Consider the following 9587-nt stretch of genomic DNA (forward strand, 5'->3'; position numbering starts at 1 on the left):
AGATTAATCAGAACTGGCTTTGACAAGCACTGTGGCAAATGGACAATTAAAAGAGACTTTCGGTGGGGGAATAAAAAAAAAGAATGGACTGGGGAGGAGGCTAGAGAAAATAGTGCAACAATGAATGAATGAAAACCCAAAATCTCTGTAAATGTTCATTAAAATTAATAAAATTTAATAAAAAAATATTGGTCTCACAGTAGACATGGAAGTGTAGGGTAGATTACACATTGTAGTGTCATGTAGACTACATATTTGTAGTCTCTCACATTGAATTCTCACACACTGAACCCATCAGAGAAACCTAACTTGTTCTACCTTTAAAATATATTAATATTGTGATACATTCTGCTCTAACTTACCCCATTTCTTCTCTTGACTATTTCCGCTCACCTTGTAGCAGGTTTTCTTTTTTTGGAGGCTGTAGAGCACATGCGAGGAGACCGTCCATCTTTTTCCCTCAGAGCAGCCAGTGGATTCAAGAGGCAGTCTTTGGGTTGACAGTTCAACTCCCTATGGACTACACACCATCAGTGTTCCCCAGGAATTATTTAGGGGAACCCTAACTGTGTGCTTCTGCCCATGTGTCCTCCTTACTCTTGTTCAATGATCAGAATGTATTTTCAACACTGAAGAAGAGTGATCCTTTTAAGACTAAGTCAAAACATGTTTGTTGCTGTTGAAAGGTGCCATAAAGTTAATTATGACTCTTAGCGACCCTATGAACAATATATCTGAGCCTTGCCCAATCCTGCCCATTTTCATTGAGGATCTTCCTGTCTTTATTGGACCCTTCACCTTTTCCAGCATAACGTCTTCCCAACTCATTAATAAAGCTCCAAAACAACTATGAGATATCATCTCACCCCAGTAATAATAGCAAAATTTAACAGAAAGGCAAACAACAAAAGCTGGTGAGGTTGTGGAGAAACTGGAACACTTAATTCACTGTTGGTGGGAGTGTAAAATGGTGCAACCACTGTGGAAGTTTGTATGGCGCTTTCTCAAAAAGTTGGAAATAGAGATACCATTTGATCCAGGAATTCCACCACTGGGAATATACCCTAAAGAAACCAGAACTGCCACCCAAGCAGATATATGCACACCCATGTTTATCATGGCTTTGTTCATAATAGCAAAGAGGTGGAAACAACCTAAGTGCCCATCAACAAATGAATATATAGAAAGCTGTGGTATATTCACATAATGGAATACTATTCTACAGTGAAAAAGAACAACCCATGCAATATTATACACAATGGGTGACCCTGGAGGACATTATGCTGAGTGAAATATCTCAGTCACAAAAGGACAAATACCGCATAATTCCTCTGTTGTAAAATGGGACTGACATCAGGGTTGGGGGGAGACTGAGAAAGATGGAATAAATTATGTATACTGCATTGATGAGTAACAGATGAGGGAGAGAACTGTTTAAAAGGGCTATGTGATCAGTTATTATTGTCATGACAGGAGTCCAGAACAAAGGCTGCATAGTGGAGTGGACTTAGGGGCAGAGATTGTATAACAATGAAAGAATTTTTCTTTTACTTTTCAAAGAGAAGAGTGAACTGGGTTGGGGGAGGTTGGGCAGGGAGAAAAGTGAAAAAGTGAATGAATGGAAACTCAAGTCTCTGTAAACTTTCATTAAAATTAATAATAATTTAAAAAAGAATTAAAGCTCCTGGCCCTCATGAGCTGTGTACAATTTGCTCATCTGTATCTCTTTGGTCTCTTCTGCTCATTTTCCCTTGAGGGTACATCACTTTAGCCACCCTTGCTTCTCCACACTCCCTGAACTATCCAAGTGCACTTCTATTGTCTCGTCTTTGCACTTGTTGCCCCCTTTGCCTGGAACATCTTCCTTCAAGAAGATACAGCCTCATTCCTTTACTCTTTCAGATCTCCTGCTTTGTTCTAAAATTTAACAAAGACTGTTCCTCAGATCTGTTCCTGATCAAATAGGCAGAACAGTCACAGAAAATTGTTAGGGAAGTGTGGCTTGGGAAAATTCTAATTAGAAGAAGGAGAAAGAATAAGAACATTGAGCCAAATCCTAGTGGTTTTATTAAATCATCAGGTGAACTCTCACAATCTGTGGGATAAGGATAATTATATCCACCTTGCAGAGGAGCTGTCAGAGGTGCCTAGGGATTAAGTAATAATCGCTAATAAATCACTAGTAAATGATGGAGCCAGACCTTCAAGTCAAGAACCTAATCTCACAATCTGTGATCCAATATGTCACAGATTTCCAATCTTCTCCTTAGTTGAGAGCAAGATAGGAATGTATGCCTATTACAAAATTCAAATATTTGCAAAAGCAAAGAAATCAATATGACTTATTCTTATAAATCGTTCCCTTCACTTCAGCCTACAATGAGTTTCTGTGTGTTTAGCTGCAGAGTTAATTAGATTCCAGAGATTCCTGGCACTCTGTTCAACTAATCATCTTGGATCATTTTTGCACAATAAAAATTCCATAAAATGACCCACTGCACATGGACACTTGTCACTGGTTTGCTCCTTCTAGTTGCTATTAAAGAGGCAGAAACAGAAGGTCCTCAGAAAAGTAATTTGTTAATGACTTCACTCAATGGTACCATTTCCCAGAATTCCATGATGGGTGGCCCAGTTATTTAAACTCTTGCTCAGCAGACTTTCTTTTATGAGGAGCTGAATGCTGGGCTGAATGCAGATGGCAGAGAATGCTTGGGAGGTCTGACTCCCTTGTTATGTTGTTGCCACCCACACCCATTATCTTTCAATTATCAGCTCAGCATTTCTTCTCCCCATCTCTGTTTTCTTCTCTCCTGACCTCCTGACATACATATTTGCTTTTCTCTGTCTGGAATCCTGGCCCCAACTAACTTCAATCTCTCAAAAACTCTAGAGTGTAAAGAGAGCGAGAGAAAGGTGCAGAGGAGCGATGATAACCAAATTACTCATAGAATCACTGACAGGAGCCTCTCAGTGAGCTCTGCTCCCTTTTTATGATGAGAGATTATTCATTAAATGGCCATGAACTCTGTCAGTGTGAGGCTGATTTCTAGCGGCAGAATTGCTGAAATACTAATCAACACTAAATTAGTTAAAAAAAAATCACTTCAAAAAACAAATAGTAGTTGTCTTATCAAATCTAGTTTCTGCTTTCTACTCAAGACTTTTTTTTTAATGAAACGGTGACTCAGATAAAAAAAAAAAAAAAAGCAATCTCCAGGTCTTATTAATTCCCATAAATAAAATTATAACTTCCATTTGTCAGTTTCCCAAGTGCTAATTTATTTAAGTGAATCAACTTTAATCCAAGTAACACTACTGAGAGGTAAGTTATAGTTGCTCCATTTTTCAAAGGAGGAATGTGAGGTCCATGGAAGAAAGGTAATTTGCCCAATGTCCAATATCAGATATAGGAAAGGAACTGGGATTTGGACTCAGTTGAACTTCATAGCCTATTAGGCAGCCTGCCTCCCAGTGACTGGCAACATCCAGTAGCAAGTTAATTTTGTCTTTATTAATACTATTTTTAAAAAAAAACAAACCAAAACCCAACAACCAATGTATCGAGGACCTACTATGTGCTGAGCTCAAAGAATACGCAAATGTTTAGTTAATAAACTGTACTTGTTTTCGTGGCCTAGTGATAAGGAATTGTGCTGTCAACCCAAAGGCGGCCCTTTCAAATCTCCAGCTGTTCTGTGAGAAAAAGATGGGCAATTTCCTCTGTGATTTACAGTCTCTGAAAACATGCTGTATGGGTCAGTTCCAACTCGACACCACTTTCCTACAGTCAAGTTGAAAAATAGATGCAAGACTATGCGAGAGAAAGACAAGTGCCAATGCCAAGTGTTATTGTTAGCCGCCATTGGGTCACGTCTGATTCATGATGACCCTATGTCCAACAGAACAAAACACAGCTCACGCCTTTGCCGTCCTCACAGTCAAAATGTGAGGTGTCAGGTCTCAAATGACAAGCATGAATTAGAAACTTCAAGTGCTGTGAGTGTTAGTAACCACTGAGGCCTGGCAGGACTAGAATGGTCTTCTAGCTGTTGTTAGGTGCATTGAGGCAAGTATGACTCATAGTGACATCAACAACAGATCTGAACCCTGTTCTATCCTGTGCCATCCTCACACTTCCTGACACACTAGAGCATCAATTCTTCTTCTATCGCCTTTAGTCACTGTCCAACTCTCAAATGAATAGAAAAGGACTGAAAAGACTGAGGCCCGAATCAGGCACACCTTTGTCCTCAAGCCGACATCATTACTCCTCAATGATTTGGTCCCTGACTGCAGAATTTCCTAGTGCACTGTGTCTCCTGATCTCCTGACTCAAGACCAAAGAAAAGACCAAAACGGAGGTCAGAAGAGCCTCTGAGAATTGCATTGGAGCATTGAGGAGCCAAAACAAAAAGAAAGAGATGCTGAAGTCAAAGAGTTGAATAGATGATTTCAAAGGACAGTTCAGGAAGACAAAGCAAACTATTGTAACTACATCTATCCTTCTGAGAGGAAGGATAAATGAGCAGAAACTAGAAAGCCTATAGGCCATTTGCTATGTTGCTGTTATTTGTCATCAAGTTCCCTGCAATTCATAGCGCCCTATGTACAACAGCTCTGAGCCCTGCTCTATCCTGAGCCACACATATTATCTCTGATATGCCTAGCCTCATTACCCAAGTCACTGAGTCAATCAATTTCATTGAGGGTCTTCCTCTCTTGTACTTTCCTACACCTTCCAAGCATGATGTCCTTCTCCAAGGACTGGTCCCTTCTTGCAACATGTCCAAAGTAAGTCAGACAGAGCTTCAGAATCCTTGCCTCCAAGGAGCAGTCTAGCTTTACCCTCTTCAGGATGAACTTGTTTGTTCTCTTAGAATTCCATGGTATATTCAATACTCTTCTCCCACACCACAGCTATGAGTTCTTTAATTATCAAATAAAAATCGAGCCAGAGATTAAATCTTTTCCATAATAGCATGGAGGGAGTTAAAATAAGGATAGTGGAGCTGGAGGCATGTGAAAAAGGTCAATTTCCCCTTTTGACAAAATGTCTGAGTGTCCTGTGCAGTATGTACAAGAAAGGGACGTTTGAGGGTTCTCTGAGGAGGCAGGGGAAGAAAAGTAAATGCAGGAGACATACAAATATTCTGGTCAAGAAAGGAGATCTGATGCATGATTCGTCTCCAAGACCTTCCTGTTCAGACAGCTCTTACCTACTGGCTTCTCTGCCACTATAAATTGCATTCCTTTGACTTGATTTTCTAATTGGATGCCAACAGTCAAGGAGAAATAGTTTCAATCCTTTGGGATCTCTTTGAGTGTTAGAATATTTCAAATAGAAAGTATCTATCAGTTTAGGCCTGGGCTTCTGATCCAGTGACGATTGAGTGTGTGTGTGTGTGTGTGACACAATCTTCTGTGTGAACTTGGGAAAATGACTTTTTATCTTTTTGCCTCTGTTTCCTTATGGGTAAAGTGGGAAGACAGCAGTATTATATTACATAGATTGTTGTGTATCAAAGCACTTTGGAAAAGTGCTTATGGTTGTTGTCATACACCTTGGAGTGGCTTCTAATGCATAGAGACAGACTGTGACGGCTTGTGACTGCGAATGTGAGTAAAACTGCCTCATCGAGTTTTCTTGGCTGCAGGTATACCCAAGAATATATATATAACCGTCGGTTAAGCATTTGGCTGATAACCAAAAGCTCAACAATTCAAATCTCCCTGTAGGAACAAAGATAAAGTGGTCTGCTCACACAAAGATTGGTAGCTTTCACAACTGTGTGAACCATTTCCTTGAGCTAAACCTGAATCTATATTTGTATACACATGCTTTTGTAGTTTTCTCCTATGTAATTTAAGGCAGAGAATAATGCACGTAAGGCTTAGACAAGTGAAGTCACAAGCCATGTCTTCTGACAAATTAGCAAAATCTATTCACTTCCAAAAACGTTTGGAGCAATATGTCAACAGAGAACTGCCAGATGTGCAGGCTGGATTTAGAACAGGGTGTGGTACTAGGGATATTATAGCTAATGTTAGATTTATCTTGACAGAAAGCAAAGAATACCAGAAGAATGTCTATCTGTGCTTCATTGACTATGCAAAGGCTTTTGACTGTGTGGATCACAACAAGCTATGGCTGACTCTGAGAAGAATGGGAATCCCAGAACATTTGATTGTTCTAATGCAAAACCAGCCGTCAGAACAGAGCAAGGAGACACTACATGGTTCAAAATCAAGAAGGGAGTCCGTCAGGAATGTATTCTGTCTCTATACCTTTTCTATCTATATGCAGAACAGATCATCCCAGATGCTGGGCTGTATGAAGAGGAATGTGGCATCAGGATTAGTGGAAGAGTCATCAACAACCTGTGTTATGCAGATGACACAACCCTGCTCACTGAAACTGAGGAGGGCCTGAAGCAATTGCTACAGAAAGTCAAGGACTGCAGCCTCCTATATGGACTGAAGCTCAACATCAAGAAAACAAAGATTCTCACCACTGGGCCAATTGGCAGCATCAGCATGGATGGTGAAGAGATTGAGATAGTTAGCAGTTTTCATTTGCTTGGCTCCACAATCAACACTCTTGGTAACAGCAGCCAGGAAATCAAGAGGTGAATTGCATTGGGAAAGTCAGATGTGATGGACCTCTCAAGAGTACTGAAGAGCAACAACATCAGGCTGGAGACTAAGTTGTGCCCGATCTGGCTATATAGTCTTTGCAATTATGTGCTATGCATCAGAGAGTTGGACAGTGAATAGGGATGCTAGAAAGAGAATTGATGCCTTTGAGCTGTGGTGCTGGAGAAGAGTGTTGAATATACCATGGACTGCAAGGAGAACAAACAGGTTTGTCCTGGAGAAGGTGAAGCCAGAATGTTCCTTGGAGTCAAGGATTCTGAAGCTTCGTCTGACATACTTTGGGCATGTTGCAAGGAGAGATTGGTCCTTGGAGAGGGACATCATGTTTGGTAGAGTGGATGGGTGGTGCAGGAGAGGAAGAACTTCAATGAGATTAATAGATTCTGTGACCGGAGGGTGGGAATGAGTGCATTTGAGATGGCTAGGTTGGCACAGAATAGAATGGTGTATAGAGCTCTTGTACATAGGGTCGCTATGAGCCACAAGAGACTCGGTGGCACACAACAACAACAACAACAACAGCAACAACATTCAGTTCTCTGGTACCTGGACAGCTGAAAGAGTAAATCCAAGATATAATCAATCTCTATGTGCCTGGAACAGCAAAGGAAAAAAGAGATCCAGTTATTAGAGAAAACAATGGATTGCTGGTTTTACTAACTTCATAAAGTATTACCTCAATTATTATGAGGCCATAAGAAATGTATGGTGTCATAGTGTTGAATGATTTGCCTCAACAGATGATACCTGGTCAAAGGGAAGAAAAACATGATCTAGAACTGCAAACTTATATCGAAACCAGACTTACTGACACCATTAAGACTGAGGAAACTCCTGTGTTAATATCTGAAAAAAACTTCTTAAACTTTAAACCAAAATTGTCCTATGAAGTCATCCTATCCTACAAAGGCAATTAATAATAAAATATTATTGCCCTTAACCATAGCAGCTTTATCAAGAATTACCTAGAAGAGATCTTAGGTCTCATGAGATCTCAGTCAATTGGCATAATAGAGTTCACAATGCTCATCTTCTGTATCCTGGTGAGGTGATTAGCATCTGGAGTCTAGAAAGCTCACAGGCAACCATTTGAAATATAATTATTGATCTCTATTCATAGGTACAAAAGAGGAAGAATGAAATAGAAGTCTCAACTACAGGGCTGATAGCCCATGTGACCTAATACCTCATCTACTCTAAGACCACAAAAATTAGATAGTGCATTACTGTCATAAACAACAGTTCTGATCAGGGCCACAATAGAAAAGAGAAGAGTGCAAAACAGAACTCAGATTTTTAAAAAAGTATAGACTCACTGGACCAGTTGAAACTTGAAGACTCCTCTTTGAGACTATCAGCCTGACAGAGTCTCTAGCTCATCAGGTTGACTGAAATGACCACTTCTTGTTAGGTGTCACTGAGCAAACTCCTAGCGACCCTACAAACAACAAATCTGAACCAACCCTGTCCTATCCTGTGCCATCCTCACAATTTCTGACACATTTGAGCCCATTGCTGCAATCACTGTGCTAATCTATTTTGTTGAGGGTCTTCTTTTTCTTTATTCCTCCACCTTTCCAAGCATGATGACCCTTTCCAAGGAATAGCCTCTCCTAGCAATATGCCCAAAGTTATGTGAGAAGAAGCTTTATCATTTTTATATCCAAGAAGCACTCTGGGTGCATCTTTTCGAAAACATTTCTATGTGTTCATGAGATGTTCAGTGCTCTTCTCCAACACCACAGCTCAAAGGCATCAATTCTTCTTTCACCCTTATTGGATGAAATGGACAATAGTCTATTGTCATTGTCTGAGAGCTACCATTAGGCCACCTTTTAGAGGATTAACAGATTTGGACATAAAACAAGGAATATTAGCCAGGAATATATGGTGCTCCGTTAAATATCTATATGACGAAAACACTAACTTACTCTGTAAACTTTCACCTAAACGACAACAGTGATTGTTGTTGCTGCTGTGTGCCATCAAATCAAAACAGATTAATTGCTGACCCACCAGCAGGTTTTCAGAGACAGTAATCATACGAGAGGAGATTGCCTAGGCTTCCCCTGCGAAGCAGCTGACGAATTCGAACCGCGTGACTTAGAGACTGCAGCACACATTTTTACCATTACAATAAATAACTTAAAAAGCAGAAGAATGTAATCAATGTCATTAATTGTTCATGAGGAAATTGTTGAATTAGTGTATGTAGATTTAATGAGTTTAATCTATAATATTGAAGAGAGCCCTGCTGGCCTAGTGTCAAGAAGCTGTGCTGCAATCCCAAAGGCATGCAGTTCAAATCCACCAGATGCTCTGCTCAAGGAGGATGGGCAATCTCCCTGTGCCAGTCAGATCCAATTCAATGGTACACAACTGAAAAAAAAAAAGAAAAGTTTATTTTTAAAAAAAATTGATGCACAAGTGTCAGAATGGAAATATAAAAAATATTCCATATGAAATGTAAGTGGAAAATAAAAAAGAAAATATACACACACACACACAAAGACAAATGAAAGAGATACTAGGCAGGCCGGAGGATGGTAATGTCTGACTCCCGTACAACACATAGTTACAAACCAATCCCAGAGAGGCCCATTACATTAGAAATTTGATGTACATACTATTACTCATAATAACAAATGGGCACTACCTTGTGATGTATGTAAAAACATTATCATTATTATATTATTATGTTTTAGTCTTCCTAGTCTGCTGTTAGGAACCTCTCCAAAGTGCTGAAGAACAATGGTGTATCTTTGGAGACTAAGGTGCGTCTGATACAGGCCATGGTCTTCGCAATCACCTGTTATGCATCAGAGGGTTGGACAATGACCAGGGAAGACAGAAGGAGAATTGATGCCTTTGAGCTGTGGTGCTGGAGAAGAGTATTGAGAATACCATGGACTGCTAGGAAAACAAACAGA

General features: G+C 40.0%; 1 protein-coding gene and 1 pseudogene across 1 annotated transcript in view; both read right to left on the reverse strand.

Annotated features, from left to right (window-relative positions):
* Window positions 1–367, reverse strand: part of LOC102867264 — an 8929-nt pseudogene extending 8562 nt beyond the window's left edge.
* Window positions 1–9587, reverse strand: part of SHROOM3 (shroom family member 3) — a 516408-nt gene that overhangs the window by 357149 nt on the left and 149672 nt on the right. The window lies entirely within an intron of this gene.

The sequence above is a fragment of the Elephantulus edwardii genome, unplaced genomic scaffold, assembly GCF_000299155.1.
Source record: "Elephantulus edwardii isolate Elephantulus edwardi_28Jun2011 unplaced genomic scaffold, EleEdw1.0 scaffold00042, whole genome shotgun sequence".
Taxonomy (NCBI): Eukaryota; Metazoa; Chordata; class Mammalia; order Macroscelidea; family Macroscelididae; genus Elephantulus; species Elephantulus edwardii.